The sequence below is a fragment of the Balearica regulorum genome, chromosome 20, assembly GCF_011004875.1.
Source record: "Balearica regulorum gibbericeps isolate bBalReg1 chromosome 20, bBalReg1.pri, whole genome shotgun sequence".
Classification (NCBI taxonomy): Eukaryota; Metazoa; Chordata; class Aves; order Gruiformes; family Gruidae; genus Balearica; species Balearica regulorum.
In genome coordinates, this window is record NC_046203.1 from 11,773,993 (window position 1) to 11,791,014 (window position 17,022).

The following is a 17,022-nucleotide window of genomic DNA, read 5'->3' on the forward strand; positions in this document are numbered from 1 at the left end:
TCAGCGGCATTTCTCTCTGCAGTGAGGTGATGCTGTCGACAGGAGCCCATGTCGGGCTCTTGAGATGCTCAAGTGGGACGACAGTGCAGCGTCACCGGGGGACCACCCTGGGGCTGCCGGGGTGGGTGCTTGGCGGTGGGCACGAGCTGGTGGGATCAGTGTGGGCTGGCAGGGCTGGAGATGAACTTCACCAGTGAAGGAATTAATAACCGAACACCAGGAAGACTGTCCCCGGGTGTATTTTGACTCTGTTATGTGTAGACTGCTTTGGGGCATGTGGCTTCGGCTGTCTGGATATGGTTAATACCACCAAGGCATACTACATATTAATTCCGAGGAGGGATATTTTTACCTTCTTATCTGTCTTTATTTGAGGCCTATAAATTTGGCTGGTTGGTGATAACAGCAGTTAGAATACGCGTTTCTCCTTAATCGGGTTTGTTAGGACATTGCCAGAGAGACAGCCTTGGAGCTGCTGCAAACCGGGGAGGACGCTGGGCGAGAAATAAAAAATGCAAAATGTATCCAAATAAATTGCATTAGGTGGAGGCAGAATACATCAAGAGCAAGTTTGCAGGGTCTGAGTTGTATCGCACGTGGTCTGAGAGCAGCGATGCAATTCCTGCTACTGGAAGCGGCTCGTGGACGTTGGAGGGATGTAGGTGTGAGTCCACTGGAGCATCATCAGTGGAAATAGTGGTGCCATTCTTAAATGAGAAAAAACACCCCAAAACTGCAAAAAATAAGGAAAACTTTTCCCAAAACCTTACATGTATTTAAATTTTTAAATTTTTTTTTACGCCTTAGTCTTAATTGGGTTTAGTTGCTAAAAAATAGATTTGCTGAGAATGCTCGGTTTGCTTTTGGTTTCTGATAATGCGGAGGAGATAGCAGTCACACGTTGTGCGTGTTTGTTTGTCTGACTCGTAAATGTTTGTGCTTTCCTCTTTTACGGAGAGCTCTTTGGCCTTCCTACTCCAGCATAAACACTGTTTGTGATTGTAGTTCATTATGTGATATTTAAAATGTATAAAATGAAATGTTCCTGTCTACTTTAAGCAGACATATGTCTACGTTTTACAAATTAACCTAATTAAATATATATGTAGAAATTTATGATATTCAGCTCCTAGCATAAGGTATGTAATTAGCATCCATGGAGCCAGGAAGGAATTTTCCATTTGTATCTTGAGTTTTCCTCATAGGATGTGTGGTTTGGGTTTGGTGTTGTTTTTTTTTTTTTTTTTTTTTAATCTTCAATGCTTTAATTTTTGTTCTGCTTAGGAATTCATTTAGGGACCAGTCCTGCAGGGATTTAGGCTTGTGGTTAAATTTCCCCACAAGTAGCTTTGACTGAATTCAGTAAAATGGTACCTAATTCTTGTACTTCAGCCTACCCGTTGGACTCTGCAGGACAGAAGGATTTCATTCTGTTAAGAGACTATTACCATGAGCAAAATATCATTCTGGAGGAAAAATGGCATTAGAATATTTACATTTTTCAGGCCTCTTCCTTCCTCCCACCCAAAAATAGCAAAAAAAATTTGTCCGTCTCCTCTGGATTTATGTAATTTTCAAGAGTTCGGCCAATGTTGTTTCCAAAACATACTGTCCCTCTACCTTAACTCTCTCTATGGCAAGAGAGCCCTTATGCAATAAATACAAGAAATATATTCCATTAATACATGCTTTCATTTAGAAATATTCTGGCACCAGGAATAATACATTTTAGTTTCTTTTCTGCCAAAGTGTTGGGGTTTTTTTGATATTTAAAGTGTGATCACATTATAATAGTTTGTTATATAAATAACCATTTGGTCTATTTTGCATATCAATAGTTGAGTCCATTTTATTAACAAAAAGCCTTTTTTCCCCCATAAACATCCCCACTGTTCCATCCCAGAAGGTACTCTTTCTTAGCAAAACCAACAACGTAAATGACGTTCCCAGCTCAGCTATTTTAATGATCCCACAAACCCAAAAAAGCAGTAGGAAATTTTTCAAAAGCAAACTGCAGAAACATTTTTTTTGGGGGGGGGGGACATTATAACTTTTAAACTTTTCGCCCAGTTATTTTTGTTAGATTTTTCTGAGTAGACATTGCAGTGATCTGTAAACTTGAAGAATTTGGGACTGTTCTTTCTTTCTGGAGATAGTTTAGGGGTTTCAAATGTGTCCCAAGGCTGACTTGACGAGCATTCCCCCAGCGAAGCCAGAGACCCAGCAAACACGCTGGCTCCATTTCTAATTTCTGTGTGAGAACTATTAATAATTCTGTATGAGGAAGGTGAGATGTTGGATCATAACCATTTTTCCCCTCTTGGACACCTCTATGAATCCATCCTCCAGTATTTTCCTTCGACTTTCTGCATTGCTGTGTTTCCCTGTCTCTATATTTCAAGGCAGAGGAAATTTTGCTCTAAGCCACGGCTCCAGATCTGTCCTTTTGCACAAGCTCTCTGCTCCTGTGCTCTCTCAGGTTGAGCTTCTTGGTTTCTCCTACCCTCCGTAGATGGGAGACCTCTCCCTTACAAGGGATGCCTTTTTATATGAGGTGCTGAAGCCGTCAGCAGCTTTGGGTCCCATTCCTCCATCACCAGATGTTGAGTGGTGACCAAATACGTAAATTAGAAGACAAAACCAGTACTACAAACTCTTTTCTGGGTTTTCTTGTGAGCCTGCAGCCTTGCCAGCAAGTTCTGCAGGGCAGGAACTGCCTTATACCAGTGTCCTGTTTAACTCCAGGTACGGGTCAGATGATTTACTAATAATAGCTTTATTTTCTGCTCTGGCAGGTATAGCATCCAGCTGTTTCTTTCTCACCTCTACTTCACAGTGCTGTGCCTGCCCTTTGGAGGCTCCTCATGTCTCGTCCCCAGGACGTAATACGGATTTTCAGTATATCGTTATGTGGATTTTCAGTAGCCCGGCGTTACCGACCGCCGAGGCAATGATTTGGATAATTGCAGCGTCTGGAGTTTATTTAGGCAAATAGGAGCATGCAAAATATTTGCTTTCCCTTGTTTGTGGGGTTTATTTTTGGGGTTTAGTTTTGTGCATTGGGAAGCAGCGACCAGCTGTCCTGTGTGCCCTTTCTCCCTGCCTGTCCTGGGGCTGTTCATGGACACCCTGTGTACCGCAGGAGTTTTTCTCACTGGGTCACCCTTGTTGCCCTCCTTTGCTTCCTTTCGTCCCCTTTTTATCTCTGCAATCGCTTTTGAGGTGGGTGCACCAGAATTGTGCACAGTGCTATGGACGCAGCTTTATGCATCGACACATTTTCTGTTTCTTTACTCATAATTAGTTGTTGCCTTGCTGGCTACCATTGAACAGGGGCTCGCGCTGCTGGAGAAGTGCCCTCAGTGCCTCCTCAATCGCTTTTGTGAATGCTAATGTTTAATTTAGATACCTTGATTTTTGTGTATGTTGTCGTTTTTCCCCCGGTGTATTACTTTCTCCAAATCTCACTTGGTGCATGGAGCAGATGTCTGCGGGACCCCACTGTGATAACGAACTATTTCTGCCCTTTATTTTCCATCTTTTAATCAGTTGTTAATCAATGAGATTACTTCTTACTTTATCCTGTGCATATGCAAGTATTGTGGGTGTACTTGCCATAAGAGCCTTTGTAGAGGAAACTTGTCTAAGGCTTTTTGGAAATCCAGGTATGCTACACCACTCACTCGCCCTTTTCTACTTGCATGTTGACCCTTGCCAACAGTCCTAATAGCTTAATGTGTTACGACTATCTACAGAAGCTGTATTGATTCCCGGTGTTGCTTTTTTTATCTGTGCGAACACTGATTTTTATTTTTATTTTTGTAATTACTGTTTATACCAATTTTTCCGCTACAAAAATGAAGTTCTGCAGTTCGTAGTTCCTTGGATCTCTTCTGTAGCTCTTCTATAACGGTGGGATCACATTCATTACTTTCTGGTTCTTAGGTACTGAGGTCGATAACAGTGATTTTGTGGTAGCTAGGTAATTTTAATAGCTCAATGCCTTTCAGACTTTTGCAGGGATACTGTTTGGCACTGTAGATTTTTTTTTTGCTGCTAATTTTGCTAGGCAAGTCTACGTCTTTTTCTGGTGACCCTGCAGTTTGAGGCAGATACTCAGCTCATTCCTGATGAAGGAAGAGTCCAGAAGGGGAACTCAAGAGCACTGGTGCAAAGAAGTTGATTTTTTTATCCTGTGTTTTTTCTCTTTCTTCAGTGCTTGATTTATACCAGAATCTGGCAGAGTTCTGGTGCTTGTGTGTTTGGTTTTTTTTTTTTTTTAAATTAGGTCTTATTCCTTCAGCAACCTGTTTCTCAAAATCTTTTTCTGGGTTGGCTTTTTACTGCCTTAAGCCTAGCTTCCTTGAGTTTTCATTCTTGTAGTTTTGATTTCTTTCTGAGAGCGTCCTTTTGTTTCTAATGGCCTTTTTCACTCTGCTGTTAAACTATGCTTATTTGTTTAACAGGCCTCCTTTGGTAGGTGATAACCATCGTCTCCAAGTTCTCCACCTCACCTGTAAGCCCTTTTAGCTGCTCCATTAACACTCTTTTAACACCTTTTCCTATTTAAGTATCCTTTTCTTTAGTTAAGTGTTAGCCTAATGGACTTTTTTTGTGAGTGGCTTTTGTGTTCTGAAGCCGTCGGGCTGTGGCTGCTTGGTGGGCTCTGGGACGGGTTTTGGTGGCTATCTCTTGATCACATCTAGGTGACCAGCCCCAGAGGTACAGGAGCAGCAGGGCTGAGCTGGGGTTGAGGGGCTCTGCAGAGCCCACACCTCCATCCCTGGCTTCCTGCTGCTTGTGCCAAGGCTCGTTCTCCATGAACAGCAGAGCAGGACTCACGGACAGCTGCATTCCCCGACATGTGGGGAGAGGTCCTAGGTGGGACCTGGATCATCATTGCTTCGCTGAACCTGGTTTCACAAGTCTCTGCGGGATTAACCGAATTATTGTCCTGTTACTGAAATTGTATTTTCTGTGTTGGCAGAGACGTGCAGCCTCTCTGGTGTTCCTTGACATTTGGAGCATCCTTCTCTGCTCACCGACGCTGTAGCTGTTCTCTGCCTTTCTCAGATGGGTTTCCAGTCCAGAAAGGTTCCCTGCTACCTGTTGGCATAATAATCACGTTTAATTTATTGGGCTGCACTTTGCTTCTCTGTCACCACAACTCCATCATTCCTACGTAATTTGGATATGGACTGTAATGCCTTCAGTCTTTTGTTTCCTACCTGAATTTTTATAAAGTTTTTCAGGGCCACAGTACATTTATGACCTCATCAATGGAAAATGCTTCACGTAAACTGGATGTTCTCCTACCCTTGTTTGATTTTATCAGGCTTTAGTTTAAGTAGGCCTTTATATGCTGGCATCTGTTTTCATTTTGGTTTTGATGGCATCTGGCTTTCTTCTAGGGGCTCAGTCCCCTTTGGTGTTAGCCCTCCTTTAGATCACACCGTGCAACCCTCCTAACCTGCCTGGACACACAGGCGGGTCACTGTGGGATCCCACAAAAAGGCACCATGTGCGAGTTTTACTTCTTCAGGATCTGTTGTCCTCTGTGTCGTTCTCGGGGGCTTTTTAGCAAAGCACGGTCGCTGCTATGAAACGAGAATCGTAGTCTGTGTTTAAACCTGCTCTAAAACTAGGATGCAGCTTGCGTCGTGCAGGACCCTGCGCTCCCTCTCCTGCCTCCTCTCCCGCTGGCCGCCCTGCCGCAGGCTGAGCCCATGCGTGAGCCCGGCAGAGCTCAGAGCCGGGCGCTGGTGAGAATTAAAAAAAAAAGGGGGGGGGGAATAATAAAAGGACGAGATGACAGTTATCCTTGAGTTAGAAGTTATCAAGTGCAGAAAATTGATAGAGGAAGTGAAAAACACAAGGGAAAAAATCTGTGACTGTCAGTGCAAGGAACAGTAAGAAGGTATTTGTATTAGGAACAAAAGAAATTCTAATAATGGTTTGTGTAGACTTATCACGACTGAGGAGAGGTAAAATGCATAATAAAGCAGAAAAACTAGACATGTTTAATAAATATTGCTGTTCCCTACTTGTAAGGAAGAAGTATGATACACTTACAGCCCGTGTGCAGAAGAGCTTCCAGGTCCAGCATTAACCAGAGTGGGTGTTGAGCACAGGCAGAGAGGTGGGAACGTTTTCCAGCCAGCACGTGTGGATGGTGTTCCCTGGGGACTCCTGCGGGGTCTGGACCTTGTGTTTCCATCTTTTTTTCTCCCCTTGTGTCACTTGGATATAGTGAGAATATTCCAGAAAAAATTGGCGAAGCTGCTGTTGTACCGTCTTAGCCTGAGATCAGTCTGGGGATGAGGACTGACAAAGGAGTGCAGGAAGCGTAGGGGTGATGGGAATACCGAGTTGAGTTTGTTCTTTAGTCAAAGTGATGGAGGATGTGTCATTTGCCAACCCAGCAACGTGTTTTGGTGTCATGCACCCAAATACCCTCCAGTACATCAAGCTGGTGCGAAACAGTTCGTGAACGGGGTCTCGAGTGACCACATGGCATCCGTGGGGTCCAGTCCACAGTGCGGGGGGCTGATGGTCATGCTTGCAGGTGCCCGAAGGGTTGGTGAAAAGGGAGCGTAGCTGTTCAAAGGGATTTTGATTATTGATAAGTCTTCATCGGATGAGCTTTATTTGATAGAGTGAATCATAGGATTTGTGTGTCTGGAGGTGAGAGCTGGAGGGAGAGCTTTTGGGAGGGGGAGACCAGAGAAGGAGCAGAGGTGCCAAGCCACGCTGTGGGGTAGGAAAGGGACAACTGCTGCAGCATAAGCAGCGACGCTGAGTCTGTGGGAATGGGGTAATGCAAACCACGGGCAGAGCGAGAGAGCTATATGAAAACAGCCGTTCTGTCTTCTCCTGTTGCTTATGCTTTAATGCAATATCCCTATTTTCAGTTCTCTCATTTTTTTTAATAGATGTTGAAAAGTTGGCGAAGACATAGACCATGTGAGTGGAGTGAAGCAATTTGAGGAGTCAAAGGAAATACCCATTGGTATTTGTTCCTAAACATTTAGGGATGTGCACCATATTTTGGGAAACTCTCCCTGGCAATATGATTCTGAAAAAAAAATTAATCTCACTTGTTGATTTTTATCTTCATGGAGCCAGTTCTCCATGGGTTTGAAAAAAGGAAAAAAAAAGCAGGTACCAGAGCCCTTCGTTTTAGCAAACTGCGTAGCAAGAAACAATACCTGGAAGCTGGATCCAAACATTCAGATGACAGAATGAAGACGCAAAAATATTTTTAAGAGTAGGAGGTGGAAATTTTGAACAGCAGGGGAGATTAGCTATTAGAGCAAACTACCAAGGGAAACTGTGGACGCTGCATATCTCGATGCTGTCGCTTATTCTCTGCATGTATGGAATATGTGTTTCAGAGTTTTCTGGCAGAGCTTAGCAGTTAGACAGGGGAGAATTGCTGTTATGTTGCAAAGAATGGCTATTCTGTGGTTTAAATAAAAGATCTCACTTTCTGTCTCTCTTTTGGTGTTCCTGTTTCCCAGTGTCCAGTAACCGATGGTTGGGGAAGGATTATAAGGAACAGAGAAAATACTTAGCGAGCCTCCCTTTAATATACTCTCTCGTTCCTGCCGAATGGACCCCGAGTTAGTTACTCTCACTTCCAAACCTTGAGGGATGCTCCCAAACCTCCTCTGCCAACGTCGGGCCATTGCACATGCACACACGCACCCTGGCATAAGCCCTTGCATGAAACCAAAGTACTCGCAACCGTTCCGCCCCCCCCCGCAGAGATACAACTAATGAAATTCATAGGTAAACTCCTGTAACATTGAGCGCAAAAGGCTATTTGTTTACTTTTTCAGGCAGGAAATGATAATGAATAAGGTAGTTAGGGAACACGTGGGACGCAGTCATTAATAATCTGCTTAATATTCCTAATGCAAAAGCAATAGGCAAAGCAGTGGAGAGAAGTGTGCCTACAGCAATATATGAATAAGAATATGGATTTTTCCTTGTGGTCTGGCGGAGACTTCGTTCCCTCTCCCAGATACGAGGGAAATGTGCTGTAGAAAAAAATGGGAGGTATTTACAAAGTGTTGTAGAGATCAGAGAGGAAATTTCCCCTGGTTAACTCTGAAATCAGGCAAAAAGCAGCAATGGAGCTGAGGTGGCTAAGTGAAGATGTAAACAGTATTAGAAGCAGTAAGCAGTAGGCTTTTAAGAAGTATAAACAGTCTGGTAAGGAGGAGGATAGGAAGATCTATTAAAATAAGCAGAAGGCATTTAAAAGGATAATTAGGAAAGCAAAAAGAAATAGAGAAGATCTAATTGCTAAGAATGTTTTGACTTCAGAGAGTTCTTTAGATACATTCAGAGCTGGCAGAGGAAACTTGTCCACTGAAGATGATGATAGCAGTTGGAGGCAGGAGATACGGGAACAGCCTATTTGTAAATGAGCTATTTAATGCCTCTGGTAGGTGTTTTATGCCTCTGGTAGGTGCCAGGCGTACCTGCGTCCAGGACCCGGTTTGTGTCACGTGCTGGGAACTCCATGATCAGCAAAGGCAGTTGCAAAACACTTGGGCACGTTCATTTTGTGTGGATATTATTTTTAAACTAAGAGGTACGTGCAGCTTGCCAAGAAGCTTGAAGTCTTCTCGTTGCACAACAAAAATGCCTTTTTGCTGCACTCACCTGCTAAGTGTAGAGGTGATCCCATGCCACGGACAATCCTGAAGGATTAGCTTTTTCTTACAACCTTCACAACTATCAGGTGCATATACACACACACACACATATATGGGTGTGTGTATATATATGTATATATTGTGTGAGTGTGCATATATAAATATTTTGCACAGAAACACAAAGCTTGTCAACTGGACGTGGACGTTCCTAGTAAAAATGACCATTTTTATGTGCGTGTGTTGTATGCTTCACCTCCAAAATCTTCCCTAAATTCAACAGGCGCGTAAATCAGAAAAAAAAAAAGGTAACGCCACGAATGAAATGCATTCTGGCTAGAAGTTCTTCAGCCTTGTGCATAAAAACCTGGGGACAATTTATGCAGTTACTCGGTAAGCTCACTAGATTGTCTTTTTTATGGTCGACAGAAGGGGCCTGGAAGCTTTGATCAAAGTTGCTTTTCTCAGCAAGCTGCCCTTGCAGTAGAGCTGGAGTGTTACAAACTCCTTTGTATATGTAATTAAAAGCCGTCTTCTATCTTGATATCACACTGTGGTTAATGTTTCATTTAGAAAAATGGGTTGACTTTAACATGCTGGGAAAGTTGGTGATTCTTCTGGTGGGTGATGCAGGGGCAGGCGGGTCTCGGGGCTCCTCTTTGCCTGCTTCCCTGATTAGGAGAGTAGGATTAGCAATGCCAGAAGATCTTGCTTTGTTCTGGGTTGGTTTTTTTTTGTATGTGTTTATGAGGATGGATTCCATGTGTAACTACGCTAGATATGTTGTCACAGCCTGCGGCAGGGAGGTAGACACCTCCTGTTGGGTCCGTGCCCCATCGCTGGCTGGTCACAGACATTTCTGGAGTTCAGGATTTAAATTCCTGCTTTTCACCCAGCCACCACCATAATCTGAATTTCATGTTTCAAGCGGCTGCCGCGTGCAGCTCTTCAGTTCTGTTCCTGGGGTGCTGTGGTTGCACGGGCAGTGCCTTGCCAGTAGCTGAGTTTCTGTGTCGGTGAGCACTGGGTGGCTGGTGTCACATCTTGACTGGAGGGTGGAATTCGCCTGGTTGGGAACGTGACCAGATCTATTGTTCGTAGATTATGGCTTGTCCCTTAAAAACATTACAACATTTATGCAGAGCATTTCGGCCTCGAAGCCTTGCCTGCCTGTGTTTAGCTTGGGGTTGCCAACTCCATCTGCTTGAATGAGGTGTCCAGCTGTGCATGGTGTTGATGCTGCTCTCTCCACAGCCCACGCTACGTGTCCTCGTCCTGGAGAAGCCCTTGGGCCTCCTGGTCACTTTTCCCTTGCACTACCCTTTCTTACTTTGCAGGCAGTGAAATAGCAAGATCCTTCTTCAGCATAAATGAGCTGGTGGGGTGGGAGAGCCCAAGTACCCTGGATTCATACCTTGGGGCTCAGAAGTTACCAGCAGATAAGTAGTTAGCCCATTTCGTGATGGCAGCAGGATGGTATTCTTTAAGCTGTTACGTTTCTAATGGAGTGGAGAAATGTCCTAAATATCGAATACTTAAGTTCTCAAGTGGGATTTGAGAGATTTCATATTGAACGTTATTAGCCCAGATGAGAAGTTACAGTCTTACAAGTGAAAGAGCTCCTCGTATAGAGAGAGAGCTTAGCACTGATATTGGACAAGTTCCAACAGGTCCAGAGTGTACGTTTTCCATGTGCCCGCACTGTTTTAATATTAAAACCCTTTATTTTCACCTGCATTAAGTGCTAATGAGACCAGGGTGTCTTTGGGGCTGAATGGAAAATAAAGCAAGACAGGAGCGCGCCGCATCTGTCATCGCGCTGTGCTTTCCTCTTCTCAGATCTGATATCCTTCAACATTGTGTTTCATTCGACCAAATTATGATCAGAGGAAAATGGTAGTTTGATTCAAGGGGAGAAAAGTTTAAAATTAAAGTTAAAAACCAATATGTGGGAGATACATGTGCAAAAATAATGTAGATCTTGAGGAAAAGCTTTTGTAAATCAGCAAATGTAATCGGTGGCAAAGGAAGTTGTGTGTTGTGCTGGAAAAGAAAAGGAGGGCTGGGAATCCTGGAGCTGTCAGCCCAGACAAAGGAGAGATGGAAGCAGGAGATCCCGATGGAGGGAACGGTTTGATAATGAGATGTGGTTACTGCACCAAGCCTTGCTTGTGCTGGAGCTGGCACCGCTGCTGTTTTCAAATCACAGCCCGCTTTGGACAGGAAAGTGAACATATTGCCTGTGAGCCTGCCTGCAGCAGAGGACCTGCTCTCATTCCAGCTTCTCTGAGTGTGTTTATGTGGTGCAAACTCAATATCGGTAACTTGCTTGGATGGAGGATGAGAAGACCTTGTGGTTAGTGTTCAGATGTGAGCGGATGTGGAAGAACCTAACCTCAAGTCCCTGTGTCTTATGTAGCTTGTTAGACCTAGGCTGCACTGTAGGAAAATCAGAAATACGTCCTGTGAGTAGTGAAAACTTGAAATTTTGGCAAACCTGGTCTCGAATCCCTTGTTTGCCCTGCAGTGATCCCAGGGTTAGCGAGACACTTTGCTGTGTCCACCCCAAAGTTGAGTGCTGCAGCTATCAAACTGATGCTGCCAGTCCTTAGATGATTTCCTCTGAGAGCAGGAGTGACCAGGAGGTGAGGGTTTTCGCTTGATGCCGGGAGTTAGCTTGGAGCAGGAGCAAAGCAGAAGGCGTGACTTGGTTTGAGAAGTGCAGAAGTTAAGCTGTGGGCAAGGAGTGGCAGGGCTTGTTGTGTAGCTTGGCTTGGATGTGCAGCAGTGCAGGACTTTCTTCTTCGGTATCACCTCTTCTGGTTCATTACATGGAAAAAGAAGAATGTGAACAAACCCTAGAGAAAGTTTCAGATAGTATGACCTGCCTTTCTTCCTCCTCGTGGAAGATAATTGAGGGAGGAAACTTGAAAATGAGACAAAGTCTGTTGTGTGAGCTTCTTTCCCTGTTTCTGTAGCCTACTGGGAAGTTCATCCTTGGTATTTGCTGTGTGATTATGGAGCTAGAAATGTCCTATGAAGGGGCACCTTCTGTCCACCATCAGCCGGATGGGGAAGGATCTCACTTGTTTATTAAGATGCTTCTCCTGGTATGGAATCAGCAGTGGAAATTTAGGCTGGTTTTAACAAGGTGAACTGAGGCTGCGAGGTTTTATTCCTGGGCAGTGAGAGGGGCTTAAGGAAGTCTGCGTGGTTCATTGAGATCTGAAGACCCTGTGTCTCAGAGTAGCCCAAACGTGTCCATGTGGCACCGTCAGGTGCAGGCTGGGCTGCTGGCTCGGGGTTCACCTTGGACGGGGCACATTTGCAGGGTCAGTGCAGGAAGAACATCAGTTTCCATGTTGCAGATTTGCCGTAAGCACCTTTCTCAAAACCACACAAAGGCTCAACTCTGAGGTCGTTTTATTAAGGCCCACATCAACTGCAGAGCTACAGCTCCTTGCTCTTTGGGGTAAGCTCCCACCAGCGTGTTCAAATGGTGGGTGGATTTCTGTGAACTTGCAGGATCTTTCTTTTAAATATCTGCAGTTGGTGCCTGTGACAATACAAGATGGGCTGAGATAGAGACTGTAGAGTCTGAGTGGTGTTTCAGCATTGGAAGTTGCGCCAGTGATATGAAGCGAAGGAAGAAACGGGAGATTACAGTCTGTGTTTTCCGAAGGGTTGAAGAACAGGGATGCTCAAGCACTCTGTTAGGAAGAGCAGTGTGCTGCAGTGGTGTGAGGGGTCTCAGGACGGGCATGGGTAGGAGAAGGGAGAATGTTCGTGGAGGAGGTGGGAGAAAAGTAAGGCTGAGACAGATGTGCAGTGCTGCTAAAATGTGGTGATATAATTAATATTTTTAGGGTCAGCCTTGTTGATGGAACTCAGTGATTTGCTTGATGTTCAAAAAGAATATAAAAATGAAATCTCTCTGTCGTGCTGATACTTCTGCCCACGCTTCAATGGGGAATGTCCTTCCCATCAGCCCAAAGGCAAATGTGGGGGGAAAGAAGGAGGTGAGTGAAAGGAGTCCCTGACGATGACGCCTTTGGCACAGGAGGTGGTGGCTGAAGCAACATCACGTTGGGATGCAGGAGGCTGCGTTGGGACTCCTCGCTCTCTGGAGACCTTGCTCTGGGAGACCCAGACATGTCCCTGGAGCTCATGTCCTGGCAGAGGAGAGGTAGTTGTGTAGATCTTCTCCCTGTGGGACTAGTCGAGGTGGATGAGACCGAGGTGTCACCTAAGGTGCCAGCCATGAATTGTTCTCTCTTCTGTTTATGAGAGATTTTCCAATGCTCCTGTCCTTCAAAGACATTTAGTTTGAGGTCTTGTTGGTCCCTGTGACTGGGTTTGTAGTGAAATGTTACTCCTAAAAATAAATTATTTTCTTTCCATTTCTCAAAATAAGTCTTTTTCTTCACCAGTTCTTCCATGGAAGGGTTGTTGGGAGCCTTTAAAGGCTGTAATGTAATTTTCAGTAAAATTCTCACTCCAGTGAGCTTTCACTAATTGACCTGTTTGCATCAACTCTTACGAAAGCAAGTGCAAGTCTTAACTACCCACAATTTTGTGCATTGCTTGGCATGACGTGCGCTGCATCGTAACACCATCAGCACTGCACTATGTTGCGTTAGTGGTTTCTGACCTCCTGCAAACAGCTGATGTGTCCTCTGGAGATCCTCCTGCCATGCTCCTGGCTACGCTCTTGTGTCTTTTGGCATCCATCAGCAGGACCGTGGCTTTGGCCGGCGCTCCAGCCTCGTTCCCTGCTTGGCTGCTGCTGCTTGAATGGCGTAACGATGTGGTGTCAGACTACCAGATCCAACCCATTGACTCGTTGGCTTGACATACCTTTGCAGCTGCCTGCTGTGTTCATGTTCAGAAGCATCCAGGATTTCCTTTAAAAATAGCTATGCACTTTTTATGAGGAGTATTTTCCAAGTGCAATCTGAAGGCAGACCAGCGCGTTATAGTCTCCTTAAATTTGCCGACAGTGTTACCAAATAACTCCAGGAGGTGTGAACTCCCTTAGCCCTGGTTCATTGGATGTTAATGACACTGCTAGTCATCCCGTGGAAGGGAGGAGTGGGTGGCAAGTGGAGCTTGCAAGGTGGAGTAGGGAGCCCGGCCAAGAGTGTGCCGTTGCCAAAAGACAGAGGTGCTGGTCCTCTGCCTTCTGTCCGTGCTCTTCTGCTGCTTATCTCGTGGGCTAGTGTTTGCTGGAGCCTTCTGTGAGCTGATTTATCTCCCTAACCCAGGAAAAGCACGTTAAAAAAAAAGCTATAGAGGGGAGGGAAAGGTAGGGCTTTCTGCCACGTTGGTGAGTAAATTGGTTTATGGAGGGGTGCAGTGAGTGGGGGACAGGCACAGGGAGAGGAGGATGATGGGTGGGAGGAGAAAGGCACCACACTCTACCATTAAACCACTTCAGCCACTCAAACACTCACCTCTGGTGTGGTGTCAGGGGCTGAGGATTGTGGCATTAAAAATAGAGGATTGAAGTTCAGCACTGGTGCGAATGTGAAGGGTGAAGTTTCCTCCAGCACCTTTCTCTGCAGCGTGGTCAGCAGCTCACGTGGATGTGGTCGAACGCGCTGTAATGCAGCTCGTGGGGGTGCTGCGACCATGGTGGGGATGTCACCGCAGCATCGTTCAGCAAAAGCCAACATCTTGTGTCTTAATTACCTACTTCTCAGGCAGGCTCTGCTGTCCTTGGAGTTGCTGTCTCTAGGTGTGCTACTGCCAGTGCCTGCCACTGTTTGGGGACGGCTGCCCTGCCTGCAGCCCATCCCAGTCCGCCATGGCCACGGTGTAGAGCAGATGGCTCAGCTCCATTCCTGCCACGTGTTTTGAGGCATGGCATGGTTCAGGCTCGGCACCGAATCTGGAGTCATCATCCCTTTGTGGTCACATCATCAGGTGTCTGATGCCATTTTCTGGCATGACTTGACAGCGGTGGCTCTTTGGCTTGTATTAGATGAGCTCCTCAGCATTGCTGGCTGAGGTCAGGACTCGGGCTGAGCACCGTAGGGTCATGCAGTTTCTAGTCTGATTACAAATGGTTGAAGAATAAACTGTTCCCAGGGAGTGCCAGAGCCAGGGGCAGGAGCAGGACCTGGGTTTCGGAGCCCTGGAGCAACGCCACGTCTCCTGGGTCGTGCTGCCACCCTGCCGTACCCCACCTCCACTGGACTTGGACCAGACCCTGTGTGAGTTCCCGTCACGCCACAGAGTTCTGGGACAAAAACACCTCCAAGCCACATGGTCACCCTTCCAGTTGCTGCTTCGCCTCTACTGGATTTTAACCCAATAACTGTATTTTATCCCTGCAGGCTTCACCTCAGAGTTTGATAAGCTGCCATGTTGCAGACTGTAACCGTGGAGCAGCTGCTGGAGTCCTTGTTTTCCAAGAAGCTGGTGGATCTTACTCTTAAGATGAAGTCAAATGGGGAATTTTGTTTTAGCATGTGCTATGTAAAAATATTTGTGTCTCTGTATCTTCCTGTGCTCCCTGCAGTCATTGATGTGCCAGGTCTTGCCCTGAGCTCCTTTGCAGCCCCAGGGCAGTCATAGAAGACTCAGAGAAGACATGGGTTTTGTCGCTGTTGCCTTTTTTCTCCAGAAATCTTGCAGCCCTGCTGCAGCCTTCGGACGTTGCTTTGAGCAATTGCGCTCATTCACAGAAGCAGTTCTTGAGCAGATTCCTTCAGATGCACCAGCTGGTTCGGTTCATGCAGAGCAGTGGCTCGTGCTGGGCAGCCCGTCCCCGTGGGCAGGAGCCCAGCACCCCTGTCCTCTGGCACTGGGTGCTCTTCCCGCAGGGCAGTTGTTCCTGGGCTGTCACTTACTAATTCAGAGCCTGTGGGATGAGGGGGACCTTCACAGCTTGTGGTCTGATCTGTCCTCTCCAAAGGGACTGAGAAGCAAGGTGTGCTCTGGGCAGCTCCAGCACTGATGCTGATGTTAGAGTATTTTTCTTTTTCTCTTCCAAAATCTGCAGTGACTTCCCAAGCTGTAGCTCGCCAGGGTGTGTAAAAGGCTGGTAACATGAAATGAGATGAAAGCAACCTTCTCTTCCTGACTTTGGAGGAGGCTGGTGCGCTGGAGCGTGGTGTCAGTTGGCATCATACCTCAGGAAAAAGGGGAAAATCGCAGAATTGGGGGAATCCGGTAGTTTTCCTGAGACACAGTTCTTTACGCAAAACCTCTTTATCGGGAAAGTGTCAATGGAGGGCAGCACCTAATTTCACCAGGGGCCAAACTCATTTCTGAGCAAACTCTGCTCTGTTTGCCAGTGATACCACAGGGGTGGATGTGAATGAACCAGCTGGATTTTTCTGTTACGGTGAGAATTTATTATGGTGTTTTACTGAGCTTGGCTTGTGGTGTCAGTACCTGCCTTACGCTTTCCCCGTAATTCCGGCTGTGCCGTGAGGACGAGGACTGCTGATCCTGGATGGGATGGAGGTAAAGGGCCTTTTGCCTCCTGCATTTTGAAATCAGGCACTCTCTACTTTTGTATTTTAGGGATTTTTCTCCCATAAAATGCTGTTGTCCAGAGCTGCACACGGCTACCCTAAGTGTATGGCACCTTGAGTGTTGTGTCTGATGGTTTATCGAGACTCATTGTGCTGCTTAAATTTACATTAAGATTTCACCCTGTTACTGGGATTCTTTTCACCTAAACAGAATAATGTGAAAAAAGGTATTATTGGTTGAAGGTGCTAATATGTAAAAAACTGTATTTTTAAAGAGTTAAATAACCTGCTTGAACACTTAAGAAAACATACTTTGTACTTCTCTACCCCATTTCCCAAGTAACAAATACTTAAAGCTTCTGCCCAAGATGCCATCACCGTGTCCTCCCCTGCCTCTGCACCAGCCCCAGCAGAAATCTTGGCACCATGGCCGGCAGCACTGGAGTGATGAAGTAGTGAAACTCGATGGATTTCCGTTCCTGAGGTCAAACAACGCATAATTCATCCCCCGCTTCCTTTCCCTCTAACTCAAAGGACATTCCCCAGCGGGCCGTAATGGGACCGAGTGGTACAAAATACTGCACCTCTCTCCAAGTGAAATGTCTACGTGCTGCACGGGGGAGGAATGGCTGCGCTTTGGGGTCTGCACCTGCACCGCCGTGCTGGTGCTGTCATGGGCTCTGCTCTTCCCTGCCTCGGCAGGAGGCTGCTGTGGGCATCGCCGTGCACGCCAAGCTCGGGTCTTTGCCATCTTGGTGGTGTCCAGACTGGAGCGTCAGTGGTGCAAACCCCGTCCCTCCTCGTGCCATCCCCTGCTCACACTGATGTGTTTAAGCATCTCTCACCCATTTGAGGACTCCCATCTCCTTTTCCCC

The 17,022-nt window shown here is 46.0% G+C and overlaps 1 protein-coding gene across 3 annotated transcripts in view; it reads left to right on the forward strand.

Moving 5' to 3' along the window:
• ZNF618 (zinc finger protein 618) overlaps positions 1 to 17,022 on the forward strand; it is a 166,169-nt gene that overhangs the window by 8,575 nt on the left and 140,572 nt on the right. The gene's annotated exons all lie outside the window — the stretch shown is intronic.